Source organism: Micromys minutus, assembly GCF_963924665.1.
Source record: "Micromys minutus genome assembly, chromosome: X".
NCBI lineage: Eukaryota > Metazoa > Chordata > Mammalia > Rodentia > Muridae > Micromys > Micromys minutus.
The window spans coordinates 112,517,517-112,534,003 of NC_137970.1; the positions used below are offsets into that span (position 1 = coordinate 112,517,517).

At 40.7% G+C, this 16,487-nt stretch overlaps 1 protein-coding gene across 4 annotated transcripts in view; it reads right to left on the reverse strand.

The window, feature by feature from the left end:
• ARHGEF6 (Rac/Cdc42 guanine nucleotide exchange factor 6) overlaps positions 1 to 16,487 on the reverse strand; it is a 111,804-nt gene that overhangs the window by 79,818 nt on the left and 15,499 nt on the right. The window lies entirely within an intron of this gene.

Here is a 16,487-nt window from a genome sequence, read left to right on the forward strand (position 1 = left end):
GGCACTGTGACAAGTCTCTGTCTCTCCACCCCTTCCTCCCTGCTGCTGCCCAACTGCTTAGGATTCCAGTGCCACATTGCAGAACTGCTGTCCCAACCTGCCTTTTGCTTGAAGCCTCACTTCCTGTTTTCTTCTGATTGATAGTGCCCTTCTCATCTGTGAACTGCCAGGATCCAACTCTCCATCTGCCTGAGCTTGTGAGTTCTTCCTGGCTTTGGGTGACCTTTCTAGATATGATGCCAGGCCTTTCTGACACTTTGGCCAGGCATTGGTGGGTCACATCTGTAGTCTTGGCACTTGGGAGGCTGAGGCAGGAGGATTACCATGAAATTTAGGCCAGCTTGGGCTACAGAGTGGGTTTTAGGTCAGCCTAGGCTATAGTGAGACCTGCCTAAAAATAACATCTGCATGGCTGGTTTTTGCAATCTGATAGCTTACTGTTCCTACTAAAAGTACCAATTTCCTACTGATATATTCTCAATCATCTTCCGGGTCTCTGTCTGACTTTGTGTCTGTCTCTGTCTCTGGGGGGCAGAGAAGGAGAGGGAGACAGAGACAGAGGACAACTTTTGAGACTCAGTTCTCCCCCACCATACCATATGTATCCCTGGACATTAACTCTGGTCAAGGACTTGGCTGTGAGCTCCTTTGAACACTGAGGCATTTCACCAGCACCACTGTTCTCAATGTAATATAAAATTTATTCCATGCATTAAGATATGTTGAGGCTTCTTATAGTCTCTGACATGTATATCAAGACTAGTATCAAGTGCAGGCACAATCTAAAGTAGGCGGTCAAGAGTGCAGATATTAACCAAGCATGGTGACTCACACTAGTAATCCCATCACTCAGCAATTTGAATCAGGAGGATCATCAAAAATTCATGCCCTGCTTACTCTAGATAGCAAGTGTAACTACTTAAGTTTGAGTCCCCGGATTCACATGTGGAAGTAAAAAATTAACACCTTAAGTTGTCCTCTGGACTCTATAATCATATAATCATACTTATGGAGTGGCTGTGGGAACACACATATGTGGGGGGGGGGGAGAAAGTGAAATTGAGCAAATAAATAAGAAGCACAGACTTTTAGTAAAAGTGTATCATTAATATTTCTGAAGAATTGAATGGTTCTACACAACAAATGCTTAAAAATCATGTTTCTAGGAACAAACTGAGAGGAGTTCTATTTTAATTGGCCAAAGCCAAGGTAAACACAATACAATAGATGGTGATGGAGCATCCTGAATCCCAGAAGATGACATAATCAATCTCCCCTAGCATTGACCCAGTGGGAGAGAGTTCATGACATCTATGCCAACACACACACACACACACACACACACACACACACACACACACACACACACATGTGTGTTTTCATCACTGTCACACCACCCTCTCTGACAGTCCTCCCACACCCCTATTATCCACCCCCATGTCTCTTCCCTTTATTTATGTTTTCTTTTGCTCTGTAACCTCCTGGTCTAACTAGGGCTATTTGTGAAGTTGATTAGTTTTGAATCCTATAATCCCAGTGAGATTGTGCTTATATGTGTGCCTGTGGATATATGTGTTAGACAGATATAGAAAATACAAGCTAAAACAGACATGAAAGTAAAACCTGGGATGAAAATTTCCCCCGTGTTTTACCTGTATGGTTGTTCCTTACTCACTTGATGGCTTACATATGGGAACACTGGTAATCTTAAAATATCTGGGTGTTTGACTGAGTTTTAGAACACATGAGTTGATTATAAAACAAAACGTGCATTAACAACAGTCACTGCTCAAATGGGGAAGTTGCCTGGACTGCACCCAGTTCCCTTTTGAGAAAACCCAAATATGCTTGAGATTATCCGCAGATGCTTTACTTCTCACAACTAGCCTGTTCCCCAGAGCAGCAGGACTGATGCAGGAAGGCATTACTCATGGCCTTTAGAGACTAGTAGAAAAACAATATACAGGGATTATTGTTTTAGAGCATTTGGGGGACCAGATATGCCTACAGATAGGTTTTACTATATCATAAAGTCTTAAGCTCTAAACGAATTTTTGAGACAGGGTTCCATGTATAGGACAGGCTAGCCTTGAACATACTTTGCAGTCAAGAATGACCTTGAAGTTTTGAGCCTCCTACTTCTACCTCTTCGGTTCTGGGATTAGAGGTGTGCAGTACCATACCCTTTTACATGTTTCTGGGGATCAAACCTACTGTTTTGTGCATGTTGAATGAGTACTCAACCAGTGAGCTATATCCTCAGCCTCTCCAAAGTGTGTATTGGAAGCTCTACTCTAGATCTTTCTTCTGTGAATTTGACCTGGACCCCCTTCAGAGAAGGAAATAACATTTGGGGAGAGCATATCACTCCTATTCATTGTCAACCATTGAGACCATAATGCAAAGGGGAAATGTGAGATTGAATTTACAGATGAAGATGTTCAGAAAAACCAAGTACATGGGTGCCCAACTGGAAAAAAGTAGAGGAGAATCCCTTAAGGTGGAGCAAGATAAAACAAGGAGAAATGGGCTGGAGAGATGGCTCAGTGTTAAAGAGCACTGACAGCTCTTCCAGAGGTCCTGAGTTCAATTCTCAGCAACCACATGGTGGCTCACAACCATCTATAATGAGATCTGATGTCCTTTTCTGGTGTGTTTGAGGACAACTACAATGTACTTATATGTAATAAATGAATTAATTTTTTAAAAAAGGAGAAATGAGTTACCATAAAGATCACTCAAGTAGGAAGAACAACACATTTTTTGTTGCTGTTTGTTCTTTTTCTTTGTTTTTTTGTTTGTTTTGTTTTGTTTTGTTTTTGAGACAGCTATGTAGTTCTTGCTAGTCTGGCACACACTGCATACAGCAATTCTCCTGTCTCCATCTTTGGAGTGTTAGTATTACAGGACTGAGCTACTACACTCAGCCCTAATGTCTCGAAATGGAGAACAAATCTGTCTTTCTATCTGCAAACCCTGGGGCTTGTGGGTAGGTAAAGTATATAATTATCCAAAGTGCTTTTCAAAGTCAAAGTCAATTCATGACAGAGTTGTGATGATATCATCAGTTTAGTGCCTACTATACCATTAAGATTCTAATTAGCTGAACTTTCTTTATACCTATTTGGTCCAGAAAGAAGCCACTTGGTTCATTTAGATCCAGATTTAGATGAAGGTCTGAAAAACAGCAGTACTCCTACCCTCTATTCACTTCATGGCTTCTGTGACTCAGACAGAAAGAAAAGAACTTTAAATACTGCTAGAGAACCTGAAGGTGCCACTCCAACAATTGGATGGATAGGGCTCGAGTTCACAAACAACAGAAACTCAACTCTGAATAAGCAACAGAGAAGACAGTCACTAAAGCTCATTGGGGATTCTTTTGTGAACAGTCACACATAGCCAGCCGAAGTCCACTCCAGTATCAGCAGATGATATGAGACAAGATATTTAGTTTTGACAAGTTTTTCCATTCTGGAAATACACAATGGCATCAAACCCATTTTGTATCCTCTAAATGCCACTTGTGAATTCTTGGAGATCTACCAGGGTAAATTATGCAAAGGTACTATTCTTATGACTTTACAGATATAATCCTTTTGGAATCACTCTCAGTTTCAACATGTAAGACAAGGAGAAAAGTAGAAAACACTCCTCTACTTCCTGGTCCATTTTCTCTTACCTTCCCCATTTGGACAAGATCTCATGGAGCCTAGTCTTGACCTCGAACTCCCTATATAGCCAAGGAATACCTTTCAACATTTTGTGTTCCTGCTTCTACCTCCAGAGAACTGGAATTATAGACACGGGCCACCACAACAATCTCTATGTTGCTGGGGAAGGAACCCAGGGCTTCATGTACACTAGCCAGGCACTCTATTTACTGAGCACCTTTATTCCATCCCTCACTAATCATATACCTATGATCACTGACTTGTTAGGCCACTGCCATATGCCTGGCATGGTGCTTAGAGAGTAAATATATAAGACAATGATTTGGGTGTTTATGTCACCGAAATTTACAGTGAAACGTAATCTTTGAGGTGGTACTATTTAGAAGTGCTAACACTGGGAAGTTATTAGGTTCAAGCATTGATATCTTATAAATGGGATTAGTAAATATTATAAATGGGAATTATTAAATACATATAAGTGGGTCTGTGGCTCAGTCTGTTTATTCCAGAGGACCAGAGTTAAATTCACAGCATCCACATAACAGCTCACAATTGTTCTCAACTCCAGATCCAGGGAATATGACACCATCCTCTAACTTCTGCTGCTATCATGCAAACATGTGGTGCAAGGACATACATGCAGGCAAAAACTCAGACACATAACACAAAATAAATTTTAAAATGAATAAATAGAAGGACCCCAAACAACTGTTTTGCCTTTTCTACCATATGAAGACAATGTGATCATGTATTTACCAGCACTGGACTTTCCAACCTCCAGGGTCATGCATAACTCAACGCATTTCTGTTCTTAAAAGGCTATGATATTTTGACATTATCATAGACTAAGATTAAACTTTTTCATTATTTGTTTCTCCCAGCAAGCCTGCAATGTGGGAACAATGATTTGCTCGTTTCCTTAAATGAGTAAACTAAGACCCAGAGTAGTTGTCACCGTCCAAGAAAGTGATGGACCAATATGAATACACAAGTAAGGAATTGTGGGTGTGGTTCTGTTGGTAGAGTGTCTGCCTAACTTGCAGAAAGCCCTGGACTTGCCTCCTAGCACTCCGTGAATCAAGGGTGTTGAGGCAGGACTGTAATCTCAATAGCTAGGTGGCAGAAACAGGAGGGTCTGAAGGTCAAGTTCATCTTCAGTTACATAGCAAGCTTGAGGCTGAGATATATGAAGCCTTCCCTCAAATAAAAACACTTACAGGTGGGTGCTCTGAGGGAAACTGTAGCCTTGCACATGGTGTTTCCGTGAGACATAGGAAAACACAGAAAAGCCGTCCGTGGGTTTGCACAGGAAAAAATTCCTTGGTGCTTCAGTCCAAGTAGATTCTGTACCATCTGCGGATTGCTAGAATCCCCAAAATGACTAATTCTACTAATGTGGCAATGAGAAACTCCCCCATGCTAGACTGCCTCCCAAGAGAGGCTCTGCCTAATTCCTGGGCTGTCTTTCCATTTCCCAACAACACAACTCATTCGCAGTTAACATTCTGTAAGGCACTAGTCAGATGAGGGGTGGAGGGGGCTTGTGGTTACAACAAGGAGCTAAGCCACCTCCTGACTGCCTCATTATCAAGTCTTCCACACCTGAGTTAAGCAGTCACAGCTGCCAGCCACATCCTAATTAAGAAAGGAATCCACCCCCATTATACTACAGACCGGGCACCTCCTTTAATGTCCCTGTGCCTTTAGTAGTATCCAGTTAACTCCCATTTCAGGTTAGAATTACAGGTTTACACTGATCCCAGTTGGCTCCATCACTCTTTATAAAATCCAATCAAGTGAAAAACAAGTGATCCTGTGAAACCACAAGGACATGCCGCTTCTCTTTCCAGCCTGTTTAAAGAAAAGATGCCAAACATTTAAGGACATCCCAGTTCTTCCCTGTTCATCTCGCTCTTACGACAAGACATCGTAAATTAACTGAGCTCACCCTGAATCACATTCTCTAATTCTCACAGCTGAACACACTGCCTCTGCTAACCCCTGAACTTTGATGGAAATGTCATTACATGGTATAGCTGAGGAAGCCAATCTGAGCTGCTTAGTCATATCTCGATGGTGCTGGTGCTTCTGGCTCTGTAATCTGTAAGGCTTCCACCAAGCTCCTGCTAAAAGCAGTCACTAAGTCAGCAACAAAAAAAATGCTCTTAGGTCCAAAATTGGACTCATTACACACCAGCAGTCCACTTACTAGAATGCACTGGTAGCATTTGTACCCAGGCTAATAACGGCTTGTCTATTGATGGGGAACAAACTTAAAAGAGCAAACCCTGAATTCATTGAACTTTGATTCCCCTCCAGTTCTCTGCATTTCAGCAATTTAGGAAACAGGGTCCAACTTGGGCCTGTAGTCACAGCAACATGAGATATTTTTGAGAAGAGCTCTGGCTTGCGGGTCCGGAGACCTAGACTCTAATACCAGCATTGTCACTGGTAAACAGTTATGGGGATCTTAGGAAAGCAACACATTTTCTCCAAGGGCTTTTCCAACCAGAAAGACTTTGAGCAATGCAGGCTAAAGAAGTCTGGTGAGCCATTTTCTGAATAGGGAATCTCCAAAGCAACATCTTAGCAAGATCTCTGAGGTCTCAGATCTCCAGCTCCCAAGGCTATAGAAAATGGATGCACAGTAGCCAGTTTCACCAAAGGCCTAACTCGCCTAACTGCATAAACTCAAATGTCAAATTCTTCATGTTTGTTAAAATATACTGCTGAGTGGATATCAGGATTTCACTTCCTTATACTGTGCACAGTGAACGGAATCTGGCGAAGCAGGCTGTAATCCTAGGTACTGCGAGCCTCAGGTGGGAAAACACTAATTCAAGGACTGTTTTGGATATAGAATTCCTTCAAGACCAGCCTAAGTAACTTAACAAGACATTGCCTTAAAACAGAAAATAAAAAGGACTGGGGATGTATTTTAATGGTAGACTGTTTGCCTAGAATGTGTGTTAAATATATAGAGTAAGGGAATTAATGGTACTGTGAACAACAGAATAGACTTCTTATAATAAGTTAATGATTTTTTTTCAGAATGTCACTTAAAATGGCCTACTCATAAATTCACATTCTATCTCTATCATCCTGCCACTAAACATTGGGATCAACTTCCCAAGCATCAGTGAGTCACAGCCCAGGATGTTACTCTTCTGTGTTACACCTTTAGGGAGAATGCCACAGCAGACATTTATTTTCAATTGAGGGTCCAGTGTTCACGAAAGATGAAAAGAGACAAGAGCTGATAGAAGCATCTGGAGTGGGAAGGTAGCCATTGGATTTTGAAATGACACTGCAATAGAGAATAACCAGCAGAAAGAGGAAGAACTTGCAGGACAGAGGGAACCAAATTGCTCTTGTACCTCCACCATCACCTCTCTCCTGTCACTACAGAATTTTCAGAACCATGGTGGCTACCAGTTTTCAGGAGGGAAGGGGGTATAAAGCCTTAGCCACTGGGGTGACTTTATGTCAGAACCTGGAGTGGCCTCCTTAGCCTCTGCCACCACCCGCTTAAGAAGAGGGACTGACTTCCGAGTGTTCTAAATCGGAATGAAGAACACATTTTCCTGGAGGCCTGGCATTGCACCTGCCCCGTAGTCTCGGTGTGCTTTTATAGTTTAGCCACATAAAGTATGAAAGCTTTTGTGGGCCAGCCAGAGAACATACTCACCATGTAACACTTTATTTCTATAGGGAAATGTCTGTGTTAGTAACAAGTGAATATTTGGAAAATCAGATATTTTTGTATCTTAAGAACACATTTCATTTAGCCATATATTCCTGCTCACATCTTACATTTCATCAGTTCACTCTGCATGGAGAACACTGAGGACATATGTAGGTCAGAGCACAACCTTTAGGAGTCAGTGCTTTCTTCCTACTACATGGGGACTGAACGCAGGACATCAGGCTTTGAAACCAGTGGATCTATCCACTGAGCCATCTTATCGTCCTCTATAATATATGTCAACTCTTTACAGTCACTAGCCATGCACTCCCAAACCAACTTCTATCCCCCACAGGACTTTCACCCTCTTCTTTTCATAGGATGGACAAAGGGCCTAGACATTCTGGAGCTTGGTGGTTCGAGGACCATAATAAGTATATAAAGACAGAGAATCTCTCCAGTAGTGTCAGTACTAATGTTGTAACAATCTAGATAGTTGAGGAGGACAGTTTGAAGACTCTTCTTTCACAGGGGCCTTGGGTAACTTGGCTAGAGCCTTAAAGATAGGGAAAGCAATCATTCCCCTCCACATTCTAGGCACAGGACATATGGCTAGTGATGAGGTCTGCACACAGAAGAGAGAAAAAGTTCATGAACACAGGGACAGGTGCAGGTTACTATAACATCAGTCCCTCTGTTAGTTTTCATGAAGTCCTCCAAGGACCAATCTTGATGTTTCTCCTGAAAGAAGTTCTGGTGTATTCAATGCTACACAGCAGGCCCCTCGGTGATCTACCAGCTCTACATGTCTCTTTTCCCTTCTGGGGCTCCAATTGGATGGTGGAGTCTTTGAAGTCCAAATGGAACTATTGCTCTGTCAACACATGGGAAATCCATGATGAATAACAGTCTCTCACTGGTTGACTGATAGGATGATCTATCAGAGAGAATTACATGAAGACAGACTACTTCTACAATGGGAGCCATGTAACAGCAGTGTAATCTTTGTACTCTTCAACCTTCCATGTCTGGAAGTGCTTCTGTTAAACAGTGGGATCTCAGTAGATATTTGAATACACTGAATGTTTCAATGATCTCATCAGTAGACAATTAATCATGACCAAAGAAAAAGTGTTGCTAAAAGTACAATAAACCCAGAAAAAGGACTATGAATGTAGCTCAGTGTCCCAAGTTGCCCAAAGTATGTAAGGTCCAAGGTTGAACCTCTAACAGCACAAAATAAAATAAACTCAGAAAAACACCACTTAAGAAACAACAAAAAGACCAATCACCATCTAGCTTTGCAGTAAACAACTATCTAAAACAAGAAACACCAATCCTTATCTGAAAAAGTAAGTAATTAGTCCCTGTGACTGGGAAGTGGCCAGAGGAGCTTCAAACTCTATTGCTGTGTATCTTTTGAATCATGTTCCAAATATGGTCCCAACCCATTAAGTCCCATCATAAACACAATGACCTAAGTATTTTAGAGAAGAGAAACATGAAGAATTTATAGGCTTTCATCACCTTGTGGAAATGGCTGGCCTGGACCTCACTATGTTAGGTCTGATCCTTGAAATTCTGATCCTCTTTCCTTCATCTCCAGAGTGTTGGGCTTATAGCTATGCATTGCCATACTGGTTTATGCAGTTCTGGGAACAAAATTTAGGGTTTCCTGGATGATAGGAAATCACTCTACCAACTAAGCTACATCTTCACTACCTCTTTATGTAGAGATCACATTTAGCAATTCTTGCACTGCATGTTTCTGTCTCTGTGTAACTTTATTTTTAAAAAGCTACTTTCAGAGACAGCAATGCTTAATGGGCATTAACTAATTAGTTTATTAGTTGGTTAATTAATTAATCAATTTTACAACATTTCATTAAAAACACCATTTTTACCTTGGAAACAATCCAAGCAATGTGACTTGGGCATTCAGGAACTCAAATATCAGAGACATTGGATACAGGTTTTAATTAGCATCTACAGGTCTATGAATAGCAACCCAACAAAAACCCATTCCAAACTACCTACAAGATCACATTCATAAGCCAGACATGGAAACTACTGCTTGTAATCCCAGAACTCAGAAGGCAAAGGCAGGAAGATCACCACAGCTTCAAGGTCCATTTGATTGGGCTACACAGTGATGTACAACAGCATGAGCTAGAGTGTGGCCCCGAGGGACTAAAATGATGGTTCGGTGGCTAATGACACTTGCTGCTCTTGCACTGAACCTGGGTTCAATTCCCAATACCCTCCTGACAGTTCACAAAGTGTTCCTAACTCCAGTTTCAAGTGGTCCAACATGCTCTTCTGGTCTCCATGGGCACAGCACTCCTACGGAACATCTACATACATGCAGGCAAAATACTCATACACATAAAATTAAAAAAAATGTATTCGCAACAACAACAAATAAAATAAGAAAACATGCTCACCTTTCTCAGGGAGTAGCATGCAAAACTATTCTCAAGATGGCCCTCCTTAACAAGTCCAACTTTTTCACAACCTCAGTCTATCAATGTGCACCCATGGGCTCTTCTTTCTTCATCCTGCCTCTTTTGCATTTATTCTTTTCCTTTATAATAGGTTGCATAGCGCCCAAACCCCAGATCTCCACCATGGCTCATTCACAAGGTTTATTCAAACACTGCTCTTCATTACCCAGTGAAATTCCCTGTTTCTCAACTTGTCTTGCATTTGGCCTCTAGACTCTGGAACCACTAACTTGGATACCTAGGCAAACAGTAAGAAATACACTAGTTAACTTTCTTGTAAGATAATAAAGGTAGACTATATGATATTTAATAAATGGGATGGGGAGGTGGTTTGATCAGTTAAGTTCCTGACATGCAAGCACGAAGATCTGAGATTGGTTCCCTAGCACTCACATAAAAACCAGGTGAATATCTATAATCACAAAGCTGGACAGTAAGAGACAGGCAGATCTTTGGGGGTTACTGGCTAGCCATTCTAGCAGAACTGATGAGCTCTAGGTGCAGTGAGAACTCATGTCTGAATAGAAAGGTGGAAGGCTGGAGAGACTGCTCAATGGTTAAGGGCATTTCTGCAGCTTATAGATGCCTGTAACTCCAGCTTCAGGGGCTCTGGTGCCTTCTTGCTGCCTCCTTAAGCACCCACATATACATGACATATACTCACAGACACAAGTACATTAATTGTACAACCTTCTCAGTTTGTGTATGTATATATGTGCATACTTGTATGTGTGTATATGATGATTTCAGGGCTGACCACTTGGTATTGAATACTTACATAAACATTGATATTCTAAAAAGAAGGTGGAGGGTAATTGAGAAAAACACCTAACATTGACTTCCGGCCTTTTAATATGCATGCATCTACACATACAAGTACATATATAAATACATACATAACCATGAAAAACTTTAGAAAATGGAGAATTCACCCCCCCTTACACTAAGTTCATATGGGGGGGTACTTTTTACTTTTTTGAGACAGTGTCCCATGTAGTCAAGGCTGGTTTTGAACTTCTGATCCTCTTGCTTCTACCTCCAAAGTGCTGGGTTTCTATGTATACATCACTAAGCTTTCCATTCTGTTGTGTTCCCTTAAAGGTGACTGGTGATTTTTTAAATTCCACATCAATATGTACACCAATATATAACATATTCCCAGGCGCCAGCTGCCTTCAAAGAACGCAAACAGTTTGAGTTACCATTTCTCTTATAAATGTCAGAGAAGCTACATCTACAAAAATCTGACCAGCATGGATGGCTAAATAAGACCTGAACAAGGGTGACATGACTAGACATGCTAACATGAAATGGGGGGAAATTTCACAAAGCCTGGACCCTAAATATAAAACTACCGGCAACATAAAATACTGAGAAGGGTAGAAATGCTCTTCCTCAGGGAAGAGCCCCCAAATTGGCTACTCAATACCAAGTGGTCAGCCCTGAAATCGTCATATACATACATATGAATGTGTACATATATACATACACCGACTGAAGAGGCTGTATTTATATATTTGTGTGTGTGTGTGTGTGTGTAGTAGTAGTAGTAGAAGTAGTAGTAGTAGTAGTAGTAGTAGTAGTAGTAGTAGTAGTAGTAGTAGTAGTAGCACTTAAAGAAAAAAGATTTGCATTTGAGAAAGAACAAGGAAAGCATATGGAAAGGGCTGAAAAGAGGAAAAGTAATGGGGAAATGTAATTTATTTTAAGCTCAACACTAATAAATTCCAAGAAAATGCTTATTTGCGGTATAGTTCATCAAAAGTTACTAGATTTTGTTTTTTAAATTAATTATTTAATTTTATATGTGTCAGTTTTCTGCCTACATGTATATCTGCATACCACTCTCATGTCTTACGCCCACAGAGACCAGAAGAACTACTGGATCTCTTTGGACTGAAGTTAAAGCCAATTCGTGAGCTGTCATGCAAGTGCTGGAAATCAAACTTGTGTCCTCTGGAAGAATAGCCAGTACTCTTAACCTCTGAGCCATCGCTCCAGCCTTCTCAGATGTTCTTTTTTGACATGGGTTCTTGCTAAGATAGTCCTGGAAAATTTTATATAGCCCAAACATGTCTCAAACTTGTGATCCTCCTACCTCAACTTTGTTAGTGTTGGGCTTACAAGCACTCACTGCCATGCTTGGTTACAAATGTATTTTGTTAGTAAAATAGATCATCCCTTTGATTTACACAGATTTCTCTAAAATTATTGCATAATCTCACTTTACTATAGACCTAGCTTTGAAGAACACACACACATTATATAAGAAAATATTTCTTAGTATTCAGGGATATTTCACAGGCATAGTTCTTCATAAAAGATGTTAGGAACTTGACACCTTAAAGCTGCCTCTTAAAATAAAGTCAACATTTCCACAGAGTAGAAAAATGTCTTGTTATTGTGTCTAGCATGAAAGCAGTCCTTAATCATGGCTTTACTCGAACTCTGGAAGCTGCTGCACTTTGTCTCACCTTGACTTAATTCCTTCTTTTCCCTCTTGTCCTATCCAATCCCCCAACTGACATGTCTGATCTCTCTGATAATATTCAAGTCCCTAAGAATGAAGAAAGCTGGCATTTTACTCTATTTGTCTAAGTGGAACTTAATTAGAAAGGTAAATCTTCTGCCAGAAGCCAAACAGAAGTGAGGTGTGACTATCTACGCTAGGAGTCATCACCAGAGATGCACATCTCTAACTTGTTATGGCGCTGAACACCTGTAACCTGAGCATTTTTGAGAGGAAGACAGGAAGTCATGAGAGTTCAATGTCATCTTCAGCTGCACAATGAGAGAAAGTTGGAGGTCAGACTGGGCTGTTGTAAAATCAAAGGAAAGGTCCATTTTCTGCTTCTCTGAATCAGGCTGTTTCTGGTCAGGATGGGCAATCATGCTTTATAAAATGCTGGCAAGTAAGGGCCTTAAGGTACCACTGTGAGCCTTCACACTTCTCTCATTTGCAACTCAGAAAGCACATGCTAGGATAGCAGAAAGGCTCAGCGAGTACAAGAAGTGCCTGTGCATGTCTGATCCCTAAGCTCAATCCTCAACCCAGATGGTGGGAGAAAAGGACTGACCTTTGAAAACCTCCAACCTCCTCATGGGTGCCATTAGCACACTTAAACCCTAATTTACACACACACACTCACACACAGACACACACACACTCACACATACACACTCACTCACACACACTCACACATACACTCATACACACTCAAACCCACTCGCTCACACACTCACTCTTCCCCCCACACTCACACACACTCACTCACACACTCATTCTCCCCCCACATACTCACCCACACTCACTCACACACAGACTCACACATATTCTCTCACACACACACATTCATATTCACACATACTCTCCCACATACACTCATACACTCACATACACACTCACACACTCACTCTCCCACACACACTCAGACACACTCACACACTCACTCACTCACTCACATACACTCTCCCACACACACACTCACACAGAGTCACTCACACAATACACACTCACACATTCACACACACTCACACATTCATACACACACTCTCCCCCACACACACTCACACACTCACTCTCCCACACACACATTCACATACACTCACACACACACACTCACATTCACACACACACACTCATTCACACACACACACACACACACACACACACACACACACACTCGGAGGGGAGGGTGATAATAATGAATAATTTTTAAGTACATCATGATTCTACCAAGCATCATAATCCTATTACTGGGGAGTCACAAGCAAGAGGACCCTAAGTTTGAGGCCATCTACATGGTGAGACTCTTTCTGAAGGAGATAAACAGCTCAGGAGAAGCATCATGCTTGTAACCCTTGCACTTGGAAAGGAGATGTAGGAAGATCATTCTAAGTCTCATGCTACCCAGGGCTAAATATAGAGTTCTAATCCAGCAAGGGCTGGATAGCATGACACTGTGCCTAGGGAAAGCAAGTACAACAGAAAAGTTCCATGTACCTTTGTGACTTGTACTAAATCCGATGTCATCACCAATTGTGGTACACACCTTATGCTGTGTGGCCAACCGAGCATCAGCTCCTACCCAGATCCTAAAGGAGTGCTGCAGGGATGCATGCATGTGACCAAGTTGGAATGAGCTCCAGTTGAGGATAGCTGGACAAGACTACATGGTTTTAATAGAGGCCTATTGTACTCAGTTGCCCTCAGAAATCGTCTGGATTAGAGTCAACATTAAAACTAAATTAGCGTGAGTGAGATTTTACAAAAGAGAATTTACATTTCCAGTCAGGGAGATTGTGGTGATACAATTTACTAAGACTGCATTCCTTCTCATAGAGAGTGGGTACATACCACTCAACTCAGAAACAATGACCTCCCTTCTCAGACATTACACACTTTATTTTTTAAAAATAGAGGCCATTGATTCTGATCTCTCTAACTATGCTCAATTGGACAGGTTTATTACTTATTTCCGGTATGCAAGGGCAATGTTTTACAGTCACCACAAAAAAGATGATTCATTGACTTGTCTGATTTAACTGTGACAATGTGTATTTTTGTCTAGGTCAGATATTATACTTTATATTTCAGGATATTTAAATAGCACAATAAACATATTCATTTAAAAAGACACGTAAATGAAGCCCTTTCGTGGAGGCAAATCCAAGAAAGTGAAATATTCCTTCCTCATATTTGTCTAGTTGGTGTGTACCCTAGAAAATAATGGATAGCTAACCTGAGTTAATTGTGAGAAGAATCTATCTAAGTTGTTTCCAGTATTAGAGCATAAAATGATGTCTAAAGAAGTTACAGTTGTTAACAATTAAATAGTTCAGTGCCCTCTTTACAACTGGATCCCTCAAGCATATTCTAGTCTTGGTTCTCTGTAAAGAAAACTGTATACAATTTGTTCTTATCGGTTAAAAAATCTGGCCGGGTATGGTAGCACATACCTTTAATTCAAGCACTTGAGAGGCAGAGGCAGGACGATTTCTATGAGTTTGAGGCAAGCCTGGTTTGTACAGTTAGCTCTAGGCCAGATATCCAGATATAGATATATAGATATAAATATAGATATATAAATGATATAGATATGTAGATATAGATAGATGATATATAGGTATATAAATGTAGATCTGAAATCATAGGGTAGAGAAATAATGAGTACTATTATAAGAAGCAATTTTTAAAACTCGTATGACTGTCTGAAACTACAGTTAGGAATTCCAATCTATGTTCAATGGGTTACAATGACCTACAGTATCAATAAAATATGAACTATTATTTTCCCAAGGCAAATATGTTATTTCAATTATTTTAAACACGTTGCAACTTGTTCTAAACTGCAGTGGCTGACTTTGAGGAGAATTTCAATTTCATGGGGAAAAGGCTGGCTCTTCAATTAGGAAAGGCACTCAAAATGCTGAATGGCTTCATCTTTGCAGTTAATTATGGAATCCTAGCCAACCTTGCCATCACTATTCATCTAAAAAGCCCAGAAACATTTGACTTTGTTTTGCTTTCTGAAAAAGGCATGTGTTAAGTACTGCAAATTATATGAGGCTTTTGTCTTTGGCTTTAGCATCTAGACAGTTTTCCCAAACCAGGCAGTCTCTACCAAGTATAACATGGAGGTAGGACATAGAACAGTTACCTGGATGTGTTTATTTTTCAATTTCAAGTTCCATCCATGCTTAACTTCCCATCATAGCTAAAACAAATGCACAGAAACCTGGGAAAATCCATACAGTCTATCCTTGCTCTACATATAATTTGTTAAAATGTTAATATTTCAAGAGATTATCTGGCTCACTTATCAAATAGGATTACCTCAACATAACTAGACCAAGGGAGCTGCTGTTTTTATATTGCAGATCCATTTATCAATAAGTCTACTAGAAGTCATCAAAGTTCCGTTTACAAAAGAGTTTTCAGGGCTAAGATAAAGCTCATTTGTACAGTACTTTCCTTGAATGCACAAATCCCTGGGCACAATCACCAGAATTACGTGAACCAGGCCTGGTGATCCTAACACTCAGGAGGTAGAGGCAAGAGGATTGGAAGTTCAAGGTCTGTCCTCTACTATGAAAAGAGTTTGAGGGCAATCTGGCTTATGGAAGACTCCATTGGAAAGGAATAAAAGAAGAGAAAGAGAGGAGAGGAGAACAGAGAAGAGGAGAGGAGCTAGCATTCATTGAATCTACACTTGGTGTCTGGCACTATGCAAACTGCTTTTATTGCTATTTGACACTAAGTCTATGGGTACCATGTATCTCATCGGTGGTCCTCTGTATCATTACCATCTTCAAGACTGACTTTACATAATTAGTATCCAACCCAGGCCAAAGCAAGTTCAAAGTTGAGCTGAAGCACTTGTGGTACTATGCTACTATACTGCACACACACACACACACACACACACACACACACAATGCTGTGCCATCTGTATCATGTGTAATCTGCAGTTGCCTGTCTTCTCCCTTTATCCCAGGTTCTATTGAGGTACTGTGTCCCAGTTTGCAAAGTGCTTCCATGTACATTCTCTCATTGTGACTCATCTACTCCTTCTAATTAAGCCAGGTTGCCCTTAATGCTCAGATTCTTAGATAAGTAAAAGG